The following is a 24,656-nucleotide window of genomic DNA, read 5'->3' as shown; positions in this document are numbered from 1 at the left end:
GACACACATGTACTGTCAGTAATTCAGGATTTTGACAGTCACTAGGCTCTTTACTGACTTGGAACATCTTCTCTTTCTCGCCATCAGGTTTTTCCGATCACAGACATCACAACAGAGCCAAAGGTGAGGGTTTTTTTTCTCTCTACTTTTTGCATTCCTGTTATTGGAGTCACTTTTATTTTTTCTTTCCGTCTTTGTCTACAACATTTACAGATGTGTTAAAATGCCTTAGTATAGACTTCTGTATAGCATATGTCAAGCAAAAGCACATAACTGTAAATAAGACCATCACTCAGCCACTGCAGTCCTCATCTTAAGCATTAGCTAGCTATTTGTGGCTTAAAATGTGGAGCTTGTGAGATGTGGTTTCTTCACAGATGTGATTACAAAACGTCACCACTAGAGGTAGGCAGAGTATTTCTTTGTGATATGCCTCTCAGCCTTACACTCCTGGTGAGGTACCTCAGTAGAGAGGGAAGAAATGTAACATATAAATGTATTTTTAATGCCACTCCAGGAAGGAGGACGGACTCATGTTTGTTTTGTGAGTAAGTCGAAACTGAGAATGAGGTTCAATTTAGTTTTACTGTCCTTTTGACAAGCGCATAAGGGATGTACTTTTTAGGAAATTACCTTCATTTATGTTGATTTCTTTTGGCTGCATGATTATGGACAAACTTTATTTGGGCTTTAAGAAGGTAACCTTTTTGTAGCAGATTTTATTTGCCAAGATTGATAGAAAAGGCAGACTATTGAGTGCAGGACAGAGCTGTGTAATAGCCCGTAATGCTGTAACGAAATGTTTGACAGCAACAGTATTCTTGGAAGCACACTGATTAATGTATTAATTCATAACCATTTAAAACACACGTCTCTCTCCTCTGCTAGTCCCCTCCCTCTTTTTCACACTCTACCCAATCGCCTCCCCTCTCCGACTACTGATAGGGCAGACATGGAGTCAACAGAGGAGAGAAACAGCGAGGGAGGGAGAGAGAGAGAGAGAGAGTTCGGATACAAGAGAAGGACTAAAGTAGAAACAAAGAAACGCTGCAGGTGTTTGGAGTTGTGAATAGCATTAGGTCGACAGAACACACTGGACAAGTGTGAAGGACAGGTCTACCTGTCCATCCCAGCAGCTGAAGTTGCATTCGCTGCAGGTTAGTCTAGAGCTATTAGAGAGCGATTAAGTTGATTTTGTAGTGGCGCAAGTGCTGACCGAGCCATGGCCCTTCTTACCAACGGCGCACAGAATCTAGGCTCCTACTACTGCCTGATCCGACGCAGGTTCAAGAGGAGGCGCAAGAAACGCTCCGAACGCAGAGGTAACCCTCACAGCAGCAGTTGACACACAGAGAGTGATGCTGAGCTGGCTCTAAGTAGACTTTGTGATGTTTAGTAACTGGCAAGAGAAGAGAGCTTGCTGCCTTAAAACAGTTTGTTTCACTCGTCTGTGAAGTTTGAAGCTGTTAACAGCATCAGTAGACTGCTCTGAAATCTGTTCTTGACACTGACGATGCTTTATAGTTAAAAAGATTTTAATTCTTCACAGGGTTTTTTTTTTGTGGGTAGTAAACCTGTAGAGTATGTTTTGAAATGATCTTCAGTGTATTTTCTGCTACGATTTACATGTAGAGAATGTTCATTGATTGCAATTTGATGTTGTTTTTATTTGTCACATAAAAATGAAAAAAAAAAAACTTTTTTATCAAGCAATGTCAAGACATGTCATGACAATTGTGTGTCGAGTAATCGCTGATCAAAAGATAAAAGTGAATATGTTTTAAATGTGAATCCAGAGAAATGTCTCTCATTTAAATTAATTACATGTGTTTATTATATTATTATTCTAGAAATGAGCCATACATTGTACATATTTAGTACCTTTTTAGTTGACAGCCCAATCGCTTAGTTAATGACCATCTAAACTGCATGCGTATTTTTATATGTAGTTGTAGAAACAAACATGGATTAAAATTACGCATTCTGTTTTGCTTATGACCATAATCAAAAATATAGACCTGTTTAAATCCTAAGTGTACAAGCATTTCTGATGAAAACAACCCATTTCGGTTCATATGTTTTCAGCATTTTAGCCTTTATTAACAGGAGAAAGTAGAGATGAACAGGAACTATGGGGAGAGTCACTGTTTGCACATGTGTCTTAACCAGTAGACTACAGGGACTCACCATTAGAAAACATTAACGACTTGACTGGAGTGTTAGAAAGTTTATTATTTAAAAAAAAAACAATCCAAATTTTGGAAAGGCCAGGTTACAAATTCCTCTTCTGTTTTTCGATGATGTGACGACCTCTTGTTTTAAGATCTCGGCCACTCATTTTCATTCATGGAAGCCGGAAAAACAAACAGTCCCAATCTGAACCCTTAGATATACTCAATCCATTTTTATGTTTGTGCTTTTTAAGGCCCACAATGATCTATTGAGTAAATGTGATCTCTGTCTCTGTGTAATGGAAGTCGGGAGCCCCACAGAGGCTCTAAGCTTTGCTCTCCTGAGTTTGCTGCTCTGCTCTGGGGATTAGCCTAACAGCAAAGGTAGTAATTACTTAGGTGGCCACAGCTCACTGGCACTATTAGCCATGTCTCAGCCACTTGCTTTGACACCCACCACCCTCCAACCCCCCCGTCCCCCCACTCTGGAGTCCATTCATCCAAGTAAATCCACCACTGCTGATGCTGCATTTTTGCCCCCGACCCCCCGACTCACACTCGAGCCCCACTCACTCATGGAAGGACTACGTCCATCAGAATTACACAGGTCTGATTCCGGCCTTTTCACTCTCCCTTATCGCCGTGGGAATTAAAGTGGTACTTTTTCACTATACGGAGAGAAGCGATGACTAAGCAGGACTTTGGGATGTTGCACTACTCGCTCTCTCAGTCAACTTAAATACCACTCACTGGAAGCCTCCTGATAAGTTACTTATGTCCGCTGGGTTAGCAGCTAATGCTAGCTGTGAGGAAGGTCACACACTTACTTAAGACAATCATCAGTAGAATAATGTGACACTGACTCAAGGACATTGCTCCATTTATTGTCGGTGGGGTCGCAGTCAGCGCAGCACCACTGGACTGGGCAGTCCATTAAGTGTAGATTAGTGTCTTTTGCAAGGACACTTCAACATGTCAATACAGGGGTTAACCAGGATCAGCCATTTGAGTGTGAGCCATCAACCACTAATCCACACTGCAGCACTGAACACAGTTCCTAATGTGTATATGTTCTAAAACAGTAGTTTGACCCACAGACAGAGCTGACACAGACACTCAAGAAGGCCTTACCTTTAAGTTGTGTGTGCAAATTGTCATACTTTTCATTCCAATTTACAGTAATTACCTGAATATTTTGACTAAGGTACCTGAATAATTAAGTACAGTCATTCTCTACCCAATTTAGGAACATTTAGTTATTTTGTGTTATCGTGTGACTTTTGTGTTTCAAAAGAGTTAGGGACTAACAAACTATGGCAGAGGTTACTCTTTCACTCTAAATGATGCTGGTTGAAGCAACTAACCGTTTGAGGCGGCCCTAGAGCAGAAACTTCTGTCTCACGTGAGCTAAAATGACGAGAGCATTAGACAGCGTCTTAAACACCGCTGTCTGACGGCAAGGTAAAGCTGATATTTGTATGATTTTTGCCTTTTTTTATGTTTCTAAAATACATTTAGCTGATGCTCCTGTCAATAGCAGTTGATTCCGCGCCAGAACTCCTGTCTGCTTCTCCAAACTGGGGGGTGGGGGGCATGCTGACCACCATCTATTGTAGGGAATACACTGACTATGGATAAGTACCTCATACAACCCCACTGCAAAAAATACGAAGTATCCTTTTAACTAATTAATTTTTCTGACTTTTATTTAAATGATTAAATTAAATTATGTAAGTATGTATGTAAATTATGTAAATTAATTATGGCAGAATTCCATATAATGCATCAGTTTCAGGGTCCTGGTGTTGTTTATGCTATCTTGGGAATTAATAGGGCACTTGAATAGAACTGAGCCTTGGTTAATGTTGTCACTAACACCTCTGCTTTTCCCGGTATAACCAGGTAAACTGAAAGCTTGTTGATGGCTCTTTACATCTCACTGCAGTGTAATATTAACTTTGGACTTGAATAATACCAGTAATACCTAATATCAGTAACATTGTTTTTTGAAAAATATATATATTTTTTTGGTTATATTATTATTATTAGTCTCACTTGCAACTCTGTGATTTAAACTGTTAGTTTTATATTCTGTAGGACTCGTTTTTTCTTGATGGCATAACCATGTAGACGATCCCAATTCACCTTTGCTTTATAATTGAATTACCGTACACTAGGGGTGTGACGTTATCGCCCCACAAGATTTTGTGATATTAAAATGTGACGATACAGTGAGCACTGTTTGAAGAAAGTGCCCCATAGCACAAACACGAAACACGATAATAACATAACATGTAAATGTATGTATACTGTGAAATGAGCGAGTGACGCGGGCCATTTTGGACGGAGTGGGGGCATATTGAAAGTTAAAATCAGTGTTAAAATCTGGTCTTGTTCTGGTGAACTAAATATTGAGTACCTTGTATCGGCTCGTCTCGTGAGCTGAAGGTCTCGTCGTACCATACACTGAACAGTGACTTTCAAAATGCTGAACTTAAGCACATCTTCCAAGTGATGGGCTCTTCAGTGCATCTCTCATAAATGTGCCAAGCCATGACACTCGTAGACGATGCTTGCCAATGGGCCGTATATGAAATATGGAAAATGGGGAACAGAGGCCCTTTCTGCCGTGCCAGCAAAATTTCCAAAATGAGCTTTTGTAACTCGAAGAGGGGGGCAGAGAGGGGGATCTGCACTGCCCAATGCTTGCGATCTATGGCTGTGGAAGAGATTTTGCCTTCAACAAGACCTCCCATTTTCTCTTCTCTTTCTTTCCTTCCTCTTCTCCTTTCTTCAAAATCCTCCTGTTCTTTCCCCACTATTCTTTCCTTCATTAAGTTTCCCTTTCCTTTAGAATAATTGAAGCTAATGCATGTAGGCAGAAACATTGTTTTACAGCATGAAAGAGCTTGTATTAAAATTTGACAACAGCGACCATGGCAATCAACTGGAAAACACAGTCACATTCATTTACCTAACAACGAAAAAGCTGTGCTTTATTTAGTGGCACAACATTTTCAGGCCCGGCGGCACTCTGTCATGATAAGAAATTAGTTGTGTCTGCCTGTTTCAGTGTAATTAGCCTTGATTAGCATGCTGCTAATGACTGTTACAGACTGACGGAGGGGAAAAACCATCGCAGCGAGAATGCACAAACCGCTAAGGTGTGTTTATCTGGCAGAGTGACAGTTCACGACCCTACAGATGTATGCAGGGATTTGTATCGGCTCCCTTCATCACCGCAGAGATAAACTTCATGCTTAGAATCATTGTCTGTGTAGATTCAGACCGGTATGAATAATGAAATGTTTAGCTGTTTGCACTGGTTACTTTCATGTGGTAGGTATTTCTTTAGAGGGAATGGGAAAAAACATAGTGGTAAATATTTGACTCCCTCAACATAATATGAAACCCTTACCAGCAATACAGAGAAAATAAAATAATTTCAAACTTTTAAACTTTACCACAGAAAGAGCTCAGTCCCACTTCATGTTGCTTTTTTGTAACATATTATAGCCCTCACTGTCTTACTGCTCAGACTGTCCTCCCCCATCCTCTCCCCTCCCACTGACATTCGTCCTCTTAGGGTGTATGAACACTTTCTCCCTCCCTCTGTCAGCTGCCACAACCCTTTTCATCTGGCAGAAGTTCCCCAGCCTGTCCTCCCTCTGCTGTCCATCAACGGCACCTGTGCCTGACTAAAGCAAAGGCACAAGGTGTGAAATTCAACTTCTAGATGACAGTGTCACATGTGCAGGCTCACACAAATCTACATGGATGCATCCATGTCCCTGCACAGCATTTATTTTCAGGCTTCCCTTCCCCCAGATGCACACACCATCCACTCTCTTGCGTAGTGGGATCCTGGTGCGTCTAACTTGGCCTTGGATGTGACAAACGGTGTCAGCTGTGAGCACCCTGGGCATCCAGGCGAGGAGAACAGAGGAGAGTGTGTGTGTGCATGTGCGTGTGCGTGCGCGTGTGTGTGTGTGTGTGTGTGCGTGCGAACAGAGGAAGGCAGAGGGATATAACTGGCAAAAAAACACTTTCAAAATCCAAAAGTAAACGGCTGCATTGAAAAAAGGCCCCATGCATGCACACCAAAGAGTTTCCAAGGCTCTTCAGGATTTTGCTGTTGTTATTTTTATTTTCATGTAGACTATCAAGTTAGGCTTTATTATAATGCCAGACTTTTCAATTTAGCGGGACGTTCAGAGTGACAGCAACATTTACATAATATAGTAAACAAGCCAAGCTAGCCCTCTGACCTTAACCATGCTAACTACGCTAACGACAGATCAGAAATACAATACAACTTTTTTTGCCGACACTATATTTCAAACAAAAGCAAGTCTATGAATGCTAGTTCTGTGTGCGCATGCAATCACAGGTGTCTACATTTGGATATTTGAGTGCACAAGTTTTTTGGAGTTCCCTACCAGTGTGCTCTGTTGGGTGCTTGAACATTGAGCAAAGCAGTGGTGGTCCTCTGTGAGCCCGGGCATGCTCATACACCCACACATTCACACACTTCCAAACACACTCAAACATACTCTCTGTTCCCTACAGGCGCTCGGTGCCTATGCTGTGTCATAAATCAGAGCTGTCAAATAGATTTTACAGCTGCTAGTGAAAGGAGGAGAGGCAGCCACCCAACAACCTTGAAAAGATGGAAGAAAGCAAAAGTAGAGGAGTTTTATTTTTATTAAACCTGATACCTGGACCTTAGGAATCTATAAAGAATGAGGGGACATGTTTTCAGTTTCTTGGTGCATGTTTGTCTTACAGTTTGCAATGCTACTGCCACCCTTTGAAACATTGGCTTTGCAGATATTGGAAGTAGCCTTATAACTTGTTGCCGTAGCAATCTTGAAATACAGCCAAACAGCTGCACTCTCCGCTATACACTTTACTGATACGCTGTTGATGCAGGACATAGTATCCTCTTGGTAATAAGATGTAAACATAGAATTTCTGATACCCGCTCCAGCTATTTTAGTCAGTATCCGCCTGATAACAGTATCGGGTTGGTGAATTCTTATGTGTGATACAGTGGCAGGTAAGGGTGTAAAATTTTACTGGTTTGTATTGAAAAAAAACAATGAGGCAGAGATTCAGCTACACTGATGCAGAAACATTACCTTGCACAGCAGCTGAATTCTCGAGATAACACAAGATCACATGTGATATACAGGTTCACATGTCACAGGAAAATCTGATTAGTCGGGCTCCGAGTAATGCGTTTGTGTTCCTAGCAAAAGTGAGCCAACCAATCGGCGTCCTGCGAGGAGCTACTGACAGTTGAGGGTAGAGGGAATAGCACGGGGTGAGGACGACACGAGAGCCTACTGCTCGGATGTTAGCTCTCAGTTTTATCAAAACTTGAGATTTTCTCCTCATTGAGAGAAGAGAACAGCACTGAAGACTTTTCTCGACGGAAAATATGTTTTCTCTCTTCTCCTGATTGACTTCGGCAAGAGATTGATAGACAGATGGTTCCTCCAATCACCTGCCAGATATGCTTTGAAAGCACCTTCCCTTTCCCAATCAGTTTGCAATGACGGCTTCTCAGATTGTTCTGTGAAACAAACCATCTGACGAGGCAGGTAAGCAGAAACCCAGATGGGACCCAAACTCTGCTTAAAATTTGGAATGAAAATTGATAAGGCTGACAAAAAACAATCTTTATAAGTTCTCTCTCTACACTCCAGTGCCTGTACAGCCTCTTGTGTGCTTTCCCCTCTCCTGTGGGCTCACAGCATTCCCCATTCACATACCTGCTTCATTCATCCACAACATTCACACACTGAGAGAAATGTAAAACCACCCTTTGCCAGAAGTCTTTACACTACACTATCAGTTTGCAAACCTCGCTACTCTTCTACAAAAGTGTGCACTGACAGTCGTCAAAAGAAGGGGAATAATGCTTATAAGCATGTTTCTTGTGACTGGCTGCTAGCTCCTTCTGTTTGAAAGCAAAACTGTTACTGAAGACATGAGCTGCTTAACTGACAAGGACATGGGCCCATACGGCTTAGTTTAAAATACCAAATTCAGGAGGATGACACTGACCCTGGAACTGAGGTTAACCGAAAATATATGATTTGTCTTTTTGACACATTCATTATTTAAAAAAGCAAAATAATTAAATTGTGACAGAATCCAATCTGGGGAAGTAAAAGATAAAACTGAGGCGGTGCATCGTGGTGTTTGTGACTTTTTTGGCTATTGATTAATTAACAGGACACTTTAGTTTGGCCTTGTAGGGAGAAAAAAAAATGAGGACTTGTTTCTCAATCTGGGACACTAAGCCCATGTTTTTTACTGTCTATAGCAAACATAAATACCAACCAGGTGTCTAGATTTGCTTCATCAATAACCTGAGACACTGATGGCCTTACGTTTTAGCCAAGGGCCAATGTTTTATGTGCCATTTATTGTGAGGGCATGCGGTTTTATGATGAAGGACATCATATTTCTACTGGCGCGTTAGTGTTCTGTCAGTAGTACCACACAGTTTACACTTCTACAGTATTATGTGAACCTTTGATTCGTATCTGTTTGTATCAAGCATTCATTGCCTCAGATCCTCATCCAAGCTCATTGAGCTAAAATCACTGATTGGATGTCAGTGTCTGAATGGCTGCCACTCAATATGCAGAGTGGAGAAACCCATTTACGTCCAGCAGTAGGGCTCAGAAGGCAAATCGCTTCTGGCAGCCTAATTCACTGGTCATTAGAAGGGCCAAATTGAATAATGGACTCAGGTAAGTGTGTGTGTGCATGTGTGTGTGTGTGTGTGTTTGATGAGACAGGCAGGGCCATGTTGGGGTGGCCGTAATCCGTGGCCCCCTTACCTTGGCCCATCAGTTTCAATCAGGCAGCACGACAGGCACTCCCCTCGTGCCACGACCCCTCTCCATTAAGCCACCATCGTCCACACGTGTACTCCATTACGGTGCATTACCTGGTCAGCGCCTGGAGACATCACCTGAAGAAGCAACAGAGAGGGAGAGCAGAATGAGGAAGGTTCTGACTTCACAGAAAACCCCTGATCCCATTTCCATTAAGATTCTTCCTCTCTCGTGCTTTCTTGGGGTAATCACTGGACTGCCAAAGCTTTATTGGGAAAAGTAATGGGATTGTGGGATTGCGACAGTAGCACTCACTTACTTAACCACATACATGCACAGTTAACAATGATCCCTGAATTCCTCATTGTATCCCTCTATGTCTTTATTTTCCATTCCACTCCACTTTAATGTTGTGCATGACAGTAGATCATATAAATAGATAATATCTGAAATCGTCTGGACCATGTTGGCACCACATAGGATTGTCAAATGCATGCTTTTAAGAAGTAAGGAATGGAGTCAAAATGCAATCGTTGTCACACTCAAAGATCAAAGATCTAATACATACAGTATCTGGGTTTGATATAAGTATGAAGTGAAATTTATCAGAATAAATCCGAAATAGTGAGTTGAGTCAGAAGAGTGGAGAGACAAGCCAAAGGAGTAAGTAGAGCATAGTCTTTTTGTTGAAGCAACACAACGACACGTAACAGAGAGCAAAACTAAAAGCCTGTTTGCTACAGGGTTGTTTGCGAAAGTAAGAACTCCTCATGGTTCTGTACTGATATCATACAGGGAAAAATCTTTTGAAATGAGTCTCTAATTTCTTAAACTTGGTCCCTAATTAAATAACAAATAGGGCTTTGCGTTCCTCCTTACAGTAACAATATAAAATACATTGTTCTAATACAGCATTCTGGTGAGTTCGATAGACCTGGCATGGCTTTAAAATGAGATTTTTCCTCTTATTCTTTTTAGTATAAGGGAAGAATCAGACTGGAATGGATTGGAGTGGTAGCACAGCCGGGTGGGCCTATCAGTCTGTGTTAGGGCTGCTGAGAGGGCTGTCTCATATGTGGGCTCTCCTGCACCGGCCATTTCCCATGGCCATTTGTCTCTGTCCTGTTCCTTTTCCTTTCCTTGCCCCCTCTTTTTTCCTTTCATCTCCTCCTCCCCCTCATCTTCGATTCCTCATTTTGGACTTTCAGTCTTGTTCGATCTGTTTCTCCTCTCTTTACTCCGGTTCTTGGTTTTTGTAACCACCACAAATCTCTTGTTTTCCTTCCTTTTCAACCATTCCTCCTAGAAAACGAGGTGTTTTCCTCTGGCAATGGAGACTAGACATTTAGACTACTTACTACTTACTTGTGTTATTTTTAAATCGCCCAATTAAGTCGTTTACTCGACTGTGATTGGTTGATTATGGATTTATTCTTTATTTGTTCTTTTTTAATCATCCTATCACTCTTTAGAAAGCTGTAATGTTTTTTTGCCCAATTCAACTAATTAACCTGTTTCACTTTGTTCAATCAGCCTGACATCATCTTCATGTTATCTGATTAACGTTAGGAGGAGGATTCTTTTTTTTGTATTAGCAGTGAGTGATGGATCCATCCAGCTGAAAGTTAGCAATAGTGCTTGCAGTTACTTTATTGTATTTCACAACGATCCAAGAAATATGTTGATTTAAGAGTATACCTAAACAAAACCCTTATAGTTGTATCAGCCTTTACTTGTTGCAATCTTTCTGTCACTATTTGTCATGGATCTAGCATGTTGGCTAGCAATACAGTATAGGAAATATTCAAGCCCCCGCCACAGCGACTTCCTGGTTGATCCAATAAGAAAGTGCCAAAAACTGCAGTTTCCCGAGTGTCCAGTAGGAGTAGTTTGCACAATAGAGCAGTTTCTTATTGACCCCCATGTTAAACAGGCCGTTTTCACAGCAAAATTAAACCTATTTAAGGCCTGGGGAAAAAAACATTCTACTCTGTATGTTTAAGGCATATCTCCATGACTTAGGAGGGTGAATATTTTTGTAACAGGCAACTTTTTATTTTACTGGAAGTTAAAGTTTATGAATAATAAATCTTGAGTGACAGTTAGCCCCTGGCCGTCAATTCGCCCCGGGGGCTAGTTGTCAGGATTAGCATGCTAACTCCGACATATCAACCTGGACTGCAGTCATTCATGTGGTGGTGTTACCATCAGTGACAAGATGGTTTGCTCTTTGATCAACTGTAGTAACAGATGGTTTAGGAACACACTCCCTCCAACGTCACATCAATGCCCTTTTTTGCTAAGAGGAAATGAGGAGGAGTCAAAGTCTGACAAAATGGCGGCTCCCAGCGAATATGATTGGATCAAGTTGAGAGAACGGGCCCCGTTCGGAGGCTACGGAGAGGCTACGTCCATTTTCTTATACAGCCTATGGAAATACCGATTAAGCGTTGCACTCCTATAACCGGTCAGACTCTCAATTGTTTTAAAGAACAGGGTCACTTGAAGTAACTCGAAAGTGTCCGATTTCATGCAACTCGATGAAATCACTTATACTACCTATTATTCACATAGTAGTACTCCCCAAGACCTGTAAACAGGCTTGGGTGCATACATCGGTAGAGTTACACTTTTTAATCCTTCCTACAAAGCTCTGATTGGTCAATTGTTTGTTGAGTGATCAGTTGGCACGACAATTGATTCAGAAGTCTGAAACCAGGTTATTATTTATCACCAGATAATCATCTACTTTATTATAGCAAGGCTAAAGAAGTTCAAAGCATTATTAAATAATCAGAAATATGATCAGTTTAATGTGTGTTTTTGTTGTTTTGTCTATTTTGTGTTATTCCGTTTTATGTCAAACACCTGGGGCAAGATGAACGATGCACAAAATAATATATGTAACACAGGAACTCTCTGCTCAATACACAAATAAATCAAACTGTGAAGTCAGCTTGTAAATAAATATCTTCACACAACCAAAGAATGCAGAGTAAGTCTTCTTCTGATAAATAAAGCAGCTTTGTCAGATGCTACCTGAAAAGCCATAACATGCAGAAATGTGACCCCAATATCAACCAGGGATGAAAATGTCAGAGTTCAGAAAACATTGCAAAATAATTCATAGCATTTATTTTGCACTCTGATTTGAAAACCACAAAATACCAATAGGTTTCAGAGAAATACAGTAGGACTTTGACTCAACTAGCTTTAAAATATGTTCCTGCCTCGTCTTATGCCAGACAACAACACCGTTATCTAATCTTTCTGACATTCGCTTTATTATGTGTCAAACTCCACACCGGTTGGGCTGCGCAGCTTAAAACAGACCATATAAAGACATTACAGGGAGCTGTTTGCATCTGGTTTCCTTGGAGGTAGAACTTGTTGGTTCTTACCTCATTTTACATCTTAAACAATGTCTGACAAACCGTGTTTTGGAATTCACATAGGATGATGAATAGAACTGAGACATGGATGGGTTTGTTGCATGTGGTTGGTGGGTTGGGGAGCAGAAAAAGTGTGGTCTTCAAAATACGTATTTTGTCCAGCTACCTCTGCATTTGTTCAGGTGCATGTTTGCGTGGGTGCGTGGGTGCGTGTGTGCGTGTGTCACTGATGTCGGCCGTCTGCGATATGTGGCACCCAGAGGCTGAGCAGTCGGTCGTTCTGGTCTTGACGGACACAGGAAGCGAGGGCAGCCATTTCCCCAGCTCTGCTGGTGCTGGGGGAATCATAGCCACTCAATCTGATGATATATGACCACACCTGCAGCCAGCCTAAGGTGTGTTTGCCAAAGAGAGTGAGTGAGAAATACGTTTGATAGTAAAAAGGTGTGTGTGGGTTTAAAGAATCTAAAGACGGAAAATGCTTCAGGGAGTTTTCACATTTAAGCAGAATTCTAAAATTTGATTTACAGCTTTTTTATGTACACACAGCAGGGAATAATGTATAGTGTGTTGCAAACAAAAGTGTGTGTTCCTCGCATGCAGGCACACCATTATTTCCTGCCTGGCCTTTAAGACCTGGCCTCTCCCTTTCTCTCTCCTCGCACTCTTCTATGAACCTTGACTCTGCCAGCCGTCTGAAATGCAATCTCCCATAAAACCCATCAAATAAAAATTTCATATTGATACTCTCTGCCTCTGCTTTCTCCACCTTTTCCCTTCTCTTACCATCAGCGGTCCATGATGATAAACGACCAACTGTCACATATTAAAGTCTGGAACACAATAAAAGACTGATTCTCCCCTCTTTCCAAACCTCTACACCCCTGCAGTTCTCTCGTATCAGTTTTGACAAATTTTCATGTTTTGGGGGAAAGTCTATTACATTTGTATTGTAGGCATTTCAGCTTAGCTTCTAATCCATACTGAGATACATAAAGTTTAACAGTTAATAAGCTAGTAAACTTAACAGTCTTCATGTTCCACATCCATTCTGTCATCCCCAATTACACGTAGTGTAGGGCCGGGCCACATGGCTGAAATCTTCTTTACATGGTAAAGCCTGTATTTGCTTACTTACTCCTGTGGGCTTTAAATATAAGGAATTCTTTTTTTTCTCATTTTATTGAAACCTTAATTGCAAAATTAACATAACGCGCGAGGATCAGAACAAAAGCATGGCGTAATGACGTTAATAATGCCGCAACACAGTTGGGCTGCTGTTTTGTTTATTTTTTTGACATTGCATTGTGATATACAGCAACTAATATAGAAACATATATAGACTTTGTTATAACGTATTGAAAATATACATCATCCCATCACCTTAATTCCAGCTTCTCAAATGTGTGGATTTGCTGTTTTCTGTCATATATGATAGTAAATTAAATAACTTTGGGTTTGTGATTGTTGTCAAACAAAACAGGCAATTTCATAATTTCCTAGAACCTTTTAGAATAATATTTTATGAACAAACAAAAAAAAAAAGATCTGCAAATAAACTGACAATCAAAATAATTGTTAGTTGCAGCCCTACTTCCAAGTGAAATTCAAGTTGTCATGTGTTGGAGTTTTGTATTGACACAAGATAAACCGCACACACACACCAAGGCTAAATCTGAGCAGCGCACGTCAGAATTATCTGTGCCGTAGGGGCTCAAGTTATAGTGTGTGTGTGAGGGCAGTGCCCATTTTTCCCCCTCTTAACCCCAAGCTAGGTCTCTGCATTGGCCAATTACCCAGCGAGTCCTGACATTCTACTGCAAACCACGATACAGCCCCAGAGAGCCTGCCAGACCAAGCGGTCAGTTAAGCAGACTACTGCTGGAGCAAGTCGTCTGCTGCAGATGATTAGGGACTTGATGCTATGGATGTGATAATGACCGACACGCTTCAGTTCTTTAAGTTAAGCGTTTTCACGTTTAATATTATCAATACAGTAGTTTTAATTCTAATGGTTCTAGTATAAAACTGTACCATCAAAAAGTAATGATAGGTGTAGTCAATTTTTGTTCAAATAGGCTTTCACACACATTTAAACTTCTGGAATTACTAGGTCGTAAATTATTATTTTGCACATTTATTATAAACAGTCTATCACCTGTATATATAGTGCGTATAGGGGGACAAATTAAAGTATAATTAGTGTGACACTTATAAAAGTATCCATCAATACAAATTCAATGTCATTCTTTCTAAGTTAGTTGACAATGCTATATGGCAGACTTATTAAAAGTTTCACTCAGAACTTTGAACATAATACATCAAATAAACATAGTCGTTGAAACTAGAGTTGTACCGACCACCATTATTGGAAATACTCAGCACTTTACAGCTTGGGCAGCCGCCTAATCAACACAGGCCTGCTGTCTTAACTATGTCTTCCCTAAAAATATATTAAAAAAATTATATAAGCGTTATTCGCTGTGTTACACCGTGTCCTAACAGCACACGAGCATCAGACTGTCGCGTCACATCAACGCTGTCTCTCCACACTTATTCATAGAATGTGTGGAACAAGATGTAAAATATGCGCCCGAAAAACAGGTAAATGTCCCGTGCACCATGGATTACTAACGTGTTTAACAAAGAGTGATTGCTGTCACTTCACAGCAGGTGCGTTCAATATCATGTAAACAAACTGTGAATCCATTTTACAGTCTCTTTGTGATGTAAATACATTTTGATGGTATGAAAGTATATTTGAATTAATAATAGTTGCGTCCCTATTGCAAGCTGTAATAGATAAACAGTTAATAAACAGTTGATTTATTTCACGAGTGAGTAATAGTAGTAAGCTCACGAGAAACTCGTTAGCTCGTGAGTAACGGTTGTTTGTAACTGCAGTTAGCTCTCAGATACCTGGCTACCATTAGCACCTCTTCTGCTTCTTCTTCTCCTTTGGTAAAACAAGACCACATTGCATTGTGTTGTACATGAGTACGTCCATTCAGATTACTTGTGTACAGCCTGAATGAGAATCAGTATTGAGTTTAATTACAACAAGGCCCTTGAGTTGTTCTTTGTTGAACCAAGGACGATAGCCTGTAGCAACTCCGCCATAAGCAGTGACATGTTTTGTGCTTTCTTTAGTTGAAATTGCAAAAATTCTTCTTATTTCAGTTTCTGTTTAGCACTTTATTTATTCAAATAAACCACACCCCACCACCTTAACTAATAGATTTCATGCTGGATATCCTGTATATATAAACTCACTGGTGTGGGATCATTACTCGGTATTGACTGATATGCAAGTTCAAGTATCAGAATCGGTATCAGGAAGGCAAAAATGGTATTGGAACATCTCTTAGAGAACTTAGACTTAGACTTAGACTTCTCTTTATTGATCCCTTTGGGATGACTCCTGCAAGGAAATGGAAATCTCTAATTATAACAGTTTTTATCTTAGTTTTTCATATTGGTTAATTCATTAGCACATATTAAAATTAAACGCAGATAAAAAATGCAAAGACCTATATTGCAGCTAATTTACAAAGCAAATTATCAGAAAATCATTAAGGTCAGTAATTACTTCAGGCAACAATTCCTGGAAATGATGGAGTTTTGGTTTCCATCAGCATCATGAAGAGGAACATTAAGGTCACATAGATAAGCATCGACATGGCTGTACTTATGCATCGATGCATGCTTGGCTTTTTCTCTGTGTCTGTTTTGGACGGGAGCTAAGCAGAAGCTGTTTGTAGTGCCTTTCTCCATCCTGTCAACACTGCAGCATGTCAGGCTTCTGAAAGTTTGAAGGAGTAGGCTGTTGTTTCTTAATATGCTGTCAATGTAGTCTTGGTGACGGTAGTCAAACCCCTCACTGGGCCCAAGCATTAGGTGAAGGAAGCATGGAAGTAGTTTATTTTAATTAGAGTTTAGTTAAATTGGTTTGTCCATATTTTACTGTCAAATTGTGCCATTTAATGCCAAGCAGGCAGTGCATTTGAGGCCTTTTCTTAGTTTGTTTCTAATGGCAGTGGACCCACCATCGCTTGAGTGACAGTAAAAGTAAAGGAGATATGTGTTTTCAAAGCCCAAGTGCTTTCCTCAGTGTCTGTATAATCACACCGAGAGCAAACCTTTTACATCAGATGACACTAGAAACTTGAGTTTACAGTCAGAACAATCAAAAGCTATCATCTTGTCGAGGGACCAATTAGACACCATCACTCATCAGTGAGCCAATTGCCATGTCGTCACTGAAATTATAACTGTATGCCTTTTGGTGGTATTGCCTGCTATATCTGAAATACAATGTATTTTATACATGTTAACACTTCAGAGATGTCCATTAAGGCAGATGCATTATTTGTTTGATTGTTCACAATTTTCATAGATATAAAATGCAAATTGTCATTGGCGATGAAAATTGGTAGCTGTGCCTCAACCACTTTAGCTAATAACAAGACAATGGCTAAGTTTATAGCAATTTTGAAATCAACACACTGCCCTTTGGGAGTTAGGTGCAGGACTCAATGATACCCTTCAAACTTGTTTCATCAGTAGGTTACATGTGGTGTAGAATCAGGCTTGTAAAAATGTAATTGCAGACAATGCAACATACAGGTATAAGGACAATTGAGAGACATCGATACCGACATGGAAGCTGAAGGTAATGGTGTGAAGTTAGTTAACACTGACATAAATTAAGAGAGCGATATATGTACATATATATATAATACAAATTGTACAACATAAAATATTACTTAGAAAAGCATGTCTTATAGCTATTTATTGTTATAAAAGCCAGAAAGCTATGCCACCATTGACAATTAGTGATGTCCAAATGAAGCTTCCTGAAACATTAGTTGTATTTGTTGACTCCACTAGATGGCGCTCTTGGTTTAAAGAAAAAGGCTCAATGAATGGTAATTCAGTGTGTAAGAAAAGGCTTCAATTCAAAGCCTGAAGCCACAGAAGACTGAAAAGAGGCATTCTGTGTTATTTAGAATTAAGGTATGCACTCTGTAAAAGCTAGTCAAAGCAGTTCCATGTCCTAAGGTCTTTAAGAGCCGTCCCCTACCATTTGCTGTAAAAGGTCAGGGGGATAATAGAGTACAGAGACTAGAAACGACAGCCATTACCTTATATGGGTACGTCCACACGATCGAAGACACCCTTTTTTTTCTCCGTCGTTCTTAAAAAAGTTTTGCGTCCACACGGCCTTGGCTCAAGAAATATCCGTGTTCACACAAAACCAGTGAAACCGCCTAAAACGCTGTAATACACATGCCAGGCCTGGATGTGGTGCTGTAACTGCCACAGAAATACACCAACAACAGAGAAGAAGAGATGGGGAGACGCCGTGTGCAATACAAACATCGGCAAGTTTCTCGACAAATCTGGCATCTTCCTAAATCCTGATCCATCCTAAAGATAAATCTAGCGAATGCTTCTGGTGTTATTAGAGACTTTCTTGGTGTTTTGGACACCACAAAAGAGTGATTCCTGGTGATACACAAATCACTCTGTAGTTATTGTCCTCAATGAGCAGCAGTTGCTACTGTTAGCCCTTCCTCGTCCCAAAGCACTTTCTCGCTAGATTTAGCGACTTTTTTACACCTTCTTAGCAACTTTATTTATAAAAAGCGATAGCAACCAATTTAGAGACCAAAGGGAGAAACCTGTGGTTGGCCTAATTCATTCCCATGCATGTTGCTCAGAGTCCAGTTCAGTATACAGTCTATGGGTCCTTCCTCTTCTCTCACGCAGCAGCACAGTTGTTGTTGATGTGATGCCGCAGGGATTAGAGGCTGGATGTGGGGCTAACAAAGTATGCAGTTTCGCTGTCCAGTTGACCACGCCATGGGGCGTTTTCAAATCTTCCCACTCTGGGTGCCGGTTTCAAAAGATACTGTTTTCAGGCTCCGATAACGCCGGCTGCATGTGAATGGTCAGCCAAGACGATACTAAAGTTGTGCGGTTACAGGAAAACACGTCTCTCTGTGGACGGGCCCTTAGACTTGCAGTTAGAAGGTCAGGCTGCATACGTTTCTTAAGATCTTGTTGGTAACTGTTGGTAATTACCTGGCCCATTTGCACTTAGATAACTTGGAGAGAGTTGCAGAGAGAGTTCAGCAAAACTATACATCCAGTTATTCTTGCAGTTAAGGGGATAATGCTGGTCTAATGCTGCAAATGCATGTACTCATGCATTTTGAGTCTAAGCACCAAAATACCTTTCAACTCAATATTTTTTTTCATTTGCCCGAAAGGGTGCCTTTCAGGTTTTTGCTCAGAACTCTTAACAATCCAGTTGCAGAGGGTGCTACTAATGCGGTGCGTGCCAAAAAAGATTTTTATGTTTTCACTTTTTTTTTAATTATTAAAGATTAGCCCTTCATGAAAGCAAGATAATTTAATTATTTATGCCTCTTGCTCTGAGTGTTTTTTAAGTCTAAAGTTAGTCTGAAATTATCTTGATGGATAATCTGACTTGCTACACTAGCCTTCAAAGATGGTTTGTTTTAGTATTTTAGACACTTGAACCCCACAGCCTGCCAAGGGCAGACCTTTCCATCGCCTCCTGTTTTAGAGGAGATAATGATTCTCTTTTACTTGGAATAAGATTGCATTTTCTATCTCTCTCGTTCTCTATTCTTCCCTCACCTTTACCTTTCCATCCCTCGCTCCACCCCCCCTCTACCCCACCTCCTCCCGTCAGTTGGCCGCTGCTGGTGCTCCCTCCACGGTGGCGATACTCTATCGCTCCGTCACAGCCTATGCGAGGGATGAGAGACAAATCAAAACCACCTTATTTCCCCTCAGTCCCTCTCAGCGTGCCAGATTGAATTTGAGGATTTTCATCTTCTTTCTCATCTTTCTCTTTTCCCTGCCTCCCTTGGCGTCCACTCAAAATTACCTGGAACCAAGCCGTCTCACAACTTGATGACGCGGTATCATTTATGCATGTGGAGGGAGACAGTCGTCAGCCCTCACCGTTGATTAATTTGACTTTAAAGTCACTGCTTCAGTTGAGTTTGTTAAGAAATGGTCAATACCAAAATCTATCCAGGATCCTGTCGTGTAAATCTCCATGCATGCAAATGTCCAAATTAGTTTTGCAGGCTTTTAATGTCCAAAATTGGCTGATCTTTACAGAAAAAAGCTGGAGCGCCTTCAGAAAATGTCTTTCTTTGAGGTTCTATCCCTCTTTTCTTGAGCAATTTTGTTGGCCCGTGATCGAAATGTGTAATATCCCCCTTACTGCCAAATGTCGATCATGAGATGCCTGTAGATCATATCCATTTTAAAGTATAACATATTCTCATCAGTGGTAAATTACATTGCTGTTAGTACGTCATATTCAAACCACATACCATTTCGCTACGACTAATATTTAATTTTATTTTATGTATGTTTCTATGGGAGCAAGTATGTGTAGGGGTGTGACAAGACCCTCAGCTCACGAGGCCGTACACGATATTGAGTTCATGAGAACGAGACTTAATTTTAACACTTTTTTTAACTTTCAATATTTATTTATTTATTTTGATTTCAGTGTCTTTGCATAGCTTTGTGTTCCAAAACTATCTGTTGGTACAGTTGATCGAAGAGCAAACTATCTTATCACTAATGGTAACACCATCACACAAATGACCGCAGTCCGGGTCAAGATGTCGGAGTTAGCATGCTAATCCTGACAACTAGCCTCCGGGGAGAAGTGAGGGCCAGTGTCCAGCTGTCACTCAAGAGGCTGCGCCCCTAATTATTCATAAACTTTAACCTCCAATAAAATAAAAACTTACCTTAAATAGGTTTAACTATGCTGTGAAAACGGCCTGTTTAACATGGGGGTCAATGAGAAATTGCTCTATTATGAAACTTGCCCCTAGTGGACACTTAACAAACTGCAGTTTTTGCCACTTCCGTATTGAATCAACCAGGAAGTCGCTGTGGCAGGGGCTTGGTTACGGTACTGACGGCACTATCTTCTTTCAGTGCTCACTGCTTACAACTTTTGGTCTCCATGAGAAATATTGTCACCTTTTAATATCGCAAGATCTTGTGGGACGATATCTTGTCACACCCCTTGGCATAAATAATGCCACTCACCACTGTATTTATAGCAAAGTCTAATTTGCAATGTCCATTCCTAGGTGGGCTCAACAACAAAAGACATAAAAGACAGTACAAAACACAAACAACATCAACAATAAGTATGTACATTTAAACACAACACTAATGGCCAGAATACATGGGCTGCGTAAGCGGTGGGATGCCCTCAGCAGAGCCCATCCATTACATCCAATTGAAGCTGCTATATAGGCCACAGAACTCGGCTCTTTTTTTGCACGTCTTCTACGTTTTCTCTCTACGGTCGGTCATTCAGTAAATAACAAGGACAATTTGTTTCAGAATGATTAATATACATATATCATTGTACCAGGGGGCAATGTTAGGCAGCACCGGCTTCAAACCTGCAGAACCAACTGTGTTGTCACTTAGCACAACTAGACATGCACACAGGGAAGTCTGTGTAGCCGGGGGAAAATACCCTGCCCTTCTACTTACGCTGCGCATCCTTTTCCCATGTGTTTTGGGTGTCAGAACCCATCAAGAAAATACACACTAAGCAATAGAAGAGACAATATTGAAGAAATTTACTTCAGACATTGCAGATATTCCTCTATAAAGTCGGTAGTAGAATGTTTACTTCTGAAATCATTTTCCAGCCATTTTAACAGAGCAGCTTATACATGTATACCTGTGATATTTTTGATGGCCGTATTAAAATACAATCGAGGGGAAATCGAGCAATGGACCATATCAAAGAAACTTTTACTGCCTTTTTAGCCTAGTAGGGATTCCACAAAGGCAGTGCATCATTTCTTTTCTTTTATTAACGATCCATCAACTTGATATACGTCTGGATTTATATCACTCCAGTTTGTCACTTATGTTCATCATTTGGCTAAGCTTAATCTGGATGACCTTGTCGAAGAGAGGAAATACACTCACATTGATACATACAGGCCTACGTTCACGAACACAACGCAGTATACATTAAGCACTGGTCTGCCCTAATAATCATGTGTCTACACTGATCAGTACAAGGATTTTCTCATGTAGTTCTGTTTACGTGCTCAAACATGGGTCATTCATGTCCATTTAAACACACTCATTGATACTGTAGTTTTTTAAAAGTTCTAGAATTATAAGCATGAATCTCACATGAAATACGAGCTCTCATTTTAAGTAACAAATTGAAGTGACCAGGTTTGTTTTTTCTGCAGTGCTGTGCCCTTTAGAGCTGCGTTTCCATTTACCTACAGATTTACTTCTCGAGACATACGAGCAAGCACGCACACTCATACGCTCATTTTTATGAATCCTTTGTGGTGCTCTCCCCGCTGATTGCACCTGATTTCAGAAATGGTTACAGATTTATGACCAAGGTGGGCTCATCTGAATATCAAAACTGACAGACACATTTGCATTGCGTGCCGATTAAACTGCGCAGTGTGTATTGGAGGGAGTCTGAAGGAGGAAGATGAATTATGCGAGTAAAAGCAGTCTTCTTTGAAACACAATTGCCAACATTTGGCCACACATTAACATGAAGAGACAAGCTAAAACTATTGCGAGTAAAGTAAGACCCAATAATTGAACATATAATCATACAGAGCCATGCACTACATACAGAAGTGACAACCTGTAAATGCAACACTTGTGTGTACAGTAGTACGTAGTGGTTGGAGTTGTTGGATGTGTGTGTGTGTGTGTGTGTGTGTGTGTGTGTGTGTGTGTGTGTGTGTGTGTGTGTGTGTGTGTGTGTGTGTGTGTGTGTGTGTGTGTGTGTGTGTGTGTGTGTGTGTGTGTGTGTGTGTGTGTGTGTGTGTGTGTGTGTGTGTGTGTGTGTGTGTGTGTGTGTGTGTGTGTGTGTGTGTGTGTGTGTGTGTGTGGCGGGCCAGGGGGCACCTGGCTCTTGCTACCTGAGAAAAATGACTCTCATCTTCCACTCTGTTGGAGCTACTCCCACCCACCCTCCTTTCACCCCACCTATTCATTTTCAATTATGGGTTGGAATATGAATCTTTAATAGGGTGATAATTGTGCTAGCATATTTGCTGTCACCCACCATTAGCCCAGATTAATTAGCCCATTTAGTTTAGCTTAAGAAAGTGTCTGGCTGAGGAATGGGGCCACTGATGGAAGACGGGCGGAGGGAGAATAGAATCAGCACAATCTGTTCCATATCATAATGCCATCTTTCTCCGGCTTTCTCTCTGTCTCTTTGCGTTGTTCGCCTCTCTGCCTTTTCCCTCTTTCCTTCTCTAACTCTCTCTTCCTCACATCTAACTTACTCTGTTAGTCCTTTTCATCAGTCTGCGCTCATCTGCCCTGCTCTCAGCACTATCTTTTTTGTCGTGCCATGACTTTTTCAAGTGGTTGGTGGAGTAGACTGATGGGGGAAGTCATGCAGTTGAAACTTTCTTGCAACTATTAATTCTGTAATTAGCAGTGTAGTATGAGCCAGTGGTGCAACTTCTCCAAGTGGAGCCCCTTCTCTCATCATTTTGGAGATCATTAAATTGATGACCAGCCGGCTGAAATGATTATAATAACCATGTGCCTGACAAAAATCATCAATTAAATTTGTGATTAGAACAATTTATCGGTTAAATAAATGCCAGTTGGATATTTTTCGGCAGTACACTCACTTTTTGGGTTGCATTGTGAATATGTAGGGGCCTGGTTGTGACATATAGACAAGAATGCATGGAATACAAAAGATATCTCTGGATCTGCTGCGTCCATTTTCATAGTGAGAACAGTAATATTGGAGCAGAGCATATTGGGCGGGGCTTGGTGCTGTCTGGCCGTCACTCTCTCACACGCCAATAGAGACGATGACTGAGAACAAAGCGGTCCAAAGTTTGGCTTTATTTCACCAGAATTGACACAAAATAGTAATGCTTATAATTACAACAAAGGTTTTGCATATAAACGGGGTAACACGGGCAGCCTCTCAAACATCTAAAAGTGCATAATATTCAGATGAAAAATGCACAGTTTTTGACAGCGTAGCTTGCAGCTCTCCCGTTTTCCCATCCACCTCAGGTGTGTTAAGTTATGCTTGTGGTAAATAATGCTGTAAGAGCCCCCTCAGAGTTAATAGGTTAATTTCATATATTGTTTAATCAGAATCAGAATCCTAGGGGGGAATTATTTTCTTTGCAAACTCCAGCGATACAAACAACATATTAACAACAACAATATTATACAGACAACATATATAGATATATATATATATATAAATATTGTTTAATATTTCTGTTTTTAGCCTGTTTAGTAGGCTACATTATTAATACAAGAAAATAAAGCAGTTGTTCATTCAATTCTTAATTTAAATCCTTAATTTAAACAGGTTTTGAAATATAGAAAGCATGTGTAATGCTTTTGATTAAGTTTTGTAGATAACTTCAATGAATGAAGACTGTTTTCGTTCACTCTCAGTGCTTTTCTATTGCTGCCCAACCAACTAGCTGGCAAACATAGTGTTGAATGTAGCACCTAAGGAGCCAGATCCTTCCCAGAAGTTGATGGAGACCAGACCCAAAAAAAATCAGCTAAGGAAAGTTAATATTAGACTTAAATTCAGCAAGAGGCCAAAAGCAACACTCAAAATGATTGTTGGGCCACACCTGCTGGTTTTGACCCTCTGGCATTTCACATCCGGAGAGAAACCAAATTCCTGTCTCCCATTCACTGTTTGCTTATACTATGACAAAAACTGAACAAAAGCTTCAAAAAGGCCAGGGGAAAATAGGTGCTTCTGAATATTTGGCTTTCTTAATGAGCTACTCATTTCGGATTTAACCATACAGATGTAAAAAGGCACAACAGGACCAGTTAAAGGTATATAGCCTCAGAGTTAGGTGTTCATTGTCAGTGTAATTGGCAGCAAACCTTTCAGATTGCAGGAATCATTTGATTCTATGTGAGTGGGAAAAATATTGCTTAATGGAGCTTTAATCGCATCCTCCACCTTGGGATAAGTCGTGTGTGTATGTGTGTGCGGTAATGGAGTAACTTGGCCATGTCACTAGCTGTATATATCTCTCAGCAGGCAGTGGGAAATGAGGTCTAATCAGAGGGATATTAAAGTCACAATAGACTGCTCCTGCTATTAAGGCCTGTCAGCCCTGGCCTCCTCTCTCACCTTGATATCTCTC

At 40.6% G+C, this 24,656-nt stretch overlaps 1 protein-coding gene across 1 annotated transcript in view; it reads left to right on the top strand.

The window, feature by feature from the left end:
* The window catches only part of adarb1b (adenosine deaminase RNA specific B1b), a 127,691-nt gene that overhangs the window by 85,631 nt on the left and 17,404 nt on the right, over positions 1–24,656 (top strand). The window contains exon 3 of the mRNA XM_083921667.1: positions 88–123. The gene's annotated coding sequence lies outside the window, so the exon portion shown is untranslated. The remainder of the gene's footprint in view (positions 1–87; positions 124–24,656) is intronic.

This window comes from Echiichthys vipera (genome assembly GCF_963691815.1).
Source record: "Echiichthys vipera genome assembly, chromosome: 10".
Lineage (NCBI taxonomy): Eukaryota > Metazoa > Chordata > Actinopteri > Perciformes > Trachinidae > Echiichthys > Echiichthys vipera.
Note: the sequence above shows the minus strand (reverse complement) of the source record. Positions and strands in the feature narration are given on the sequence as shown.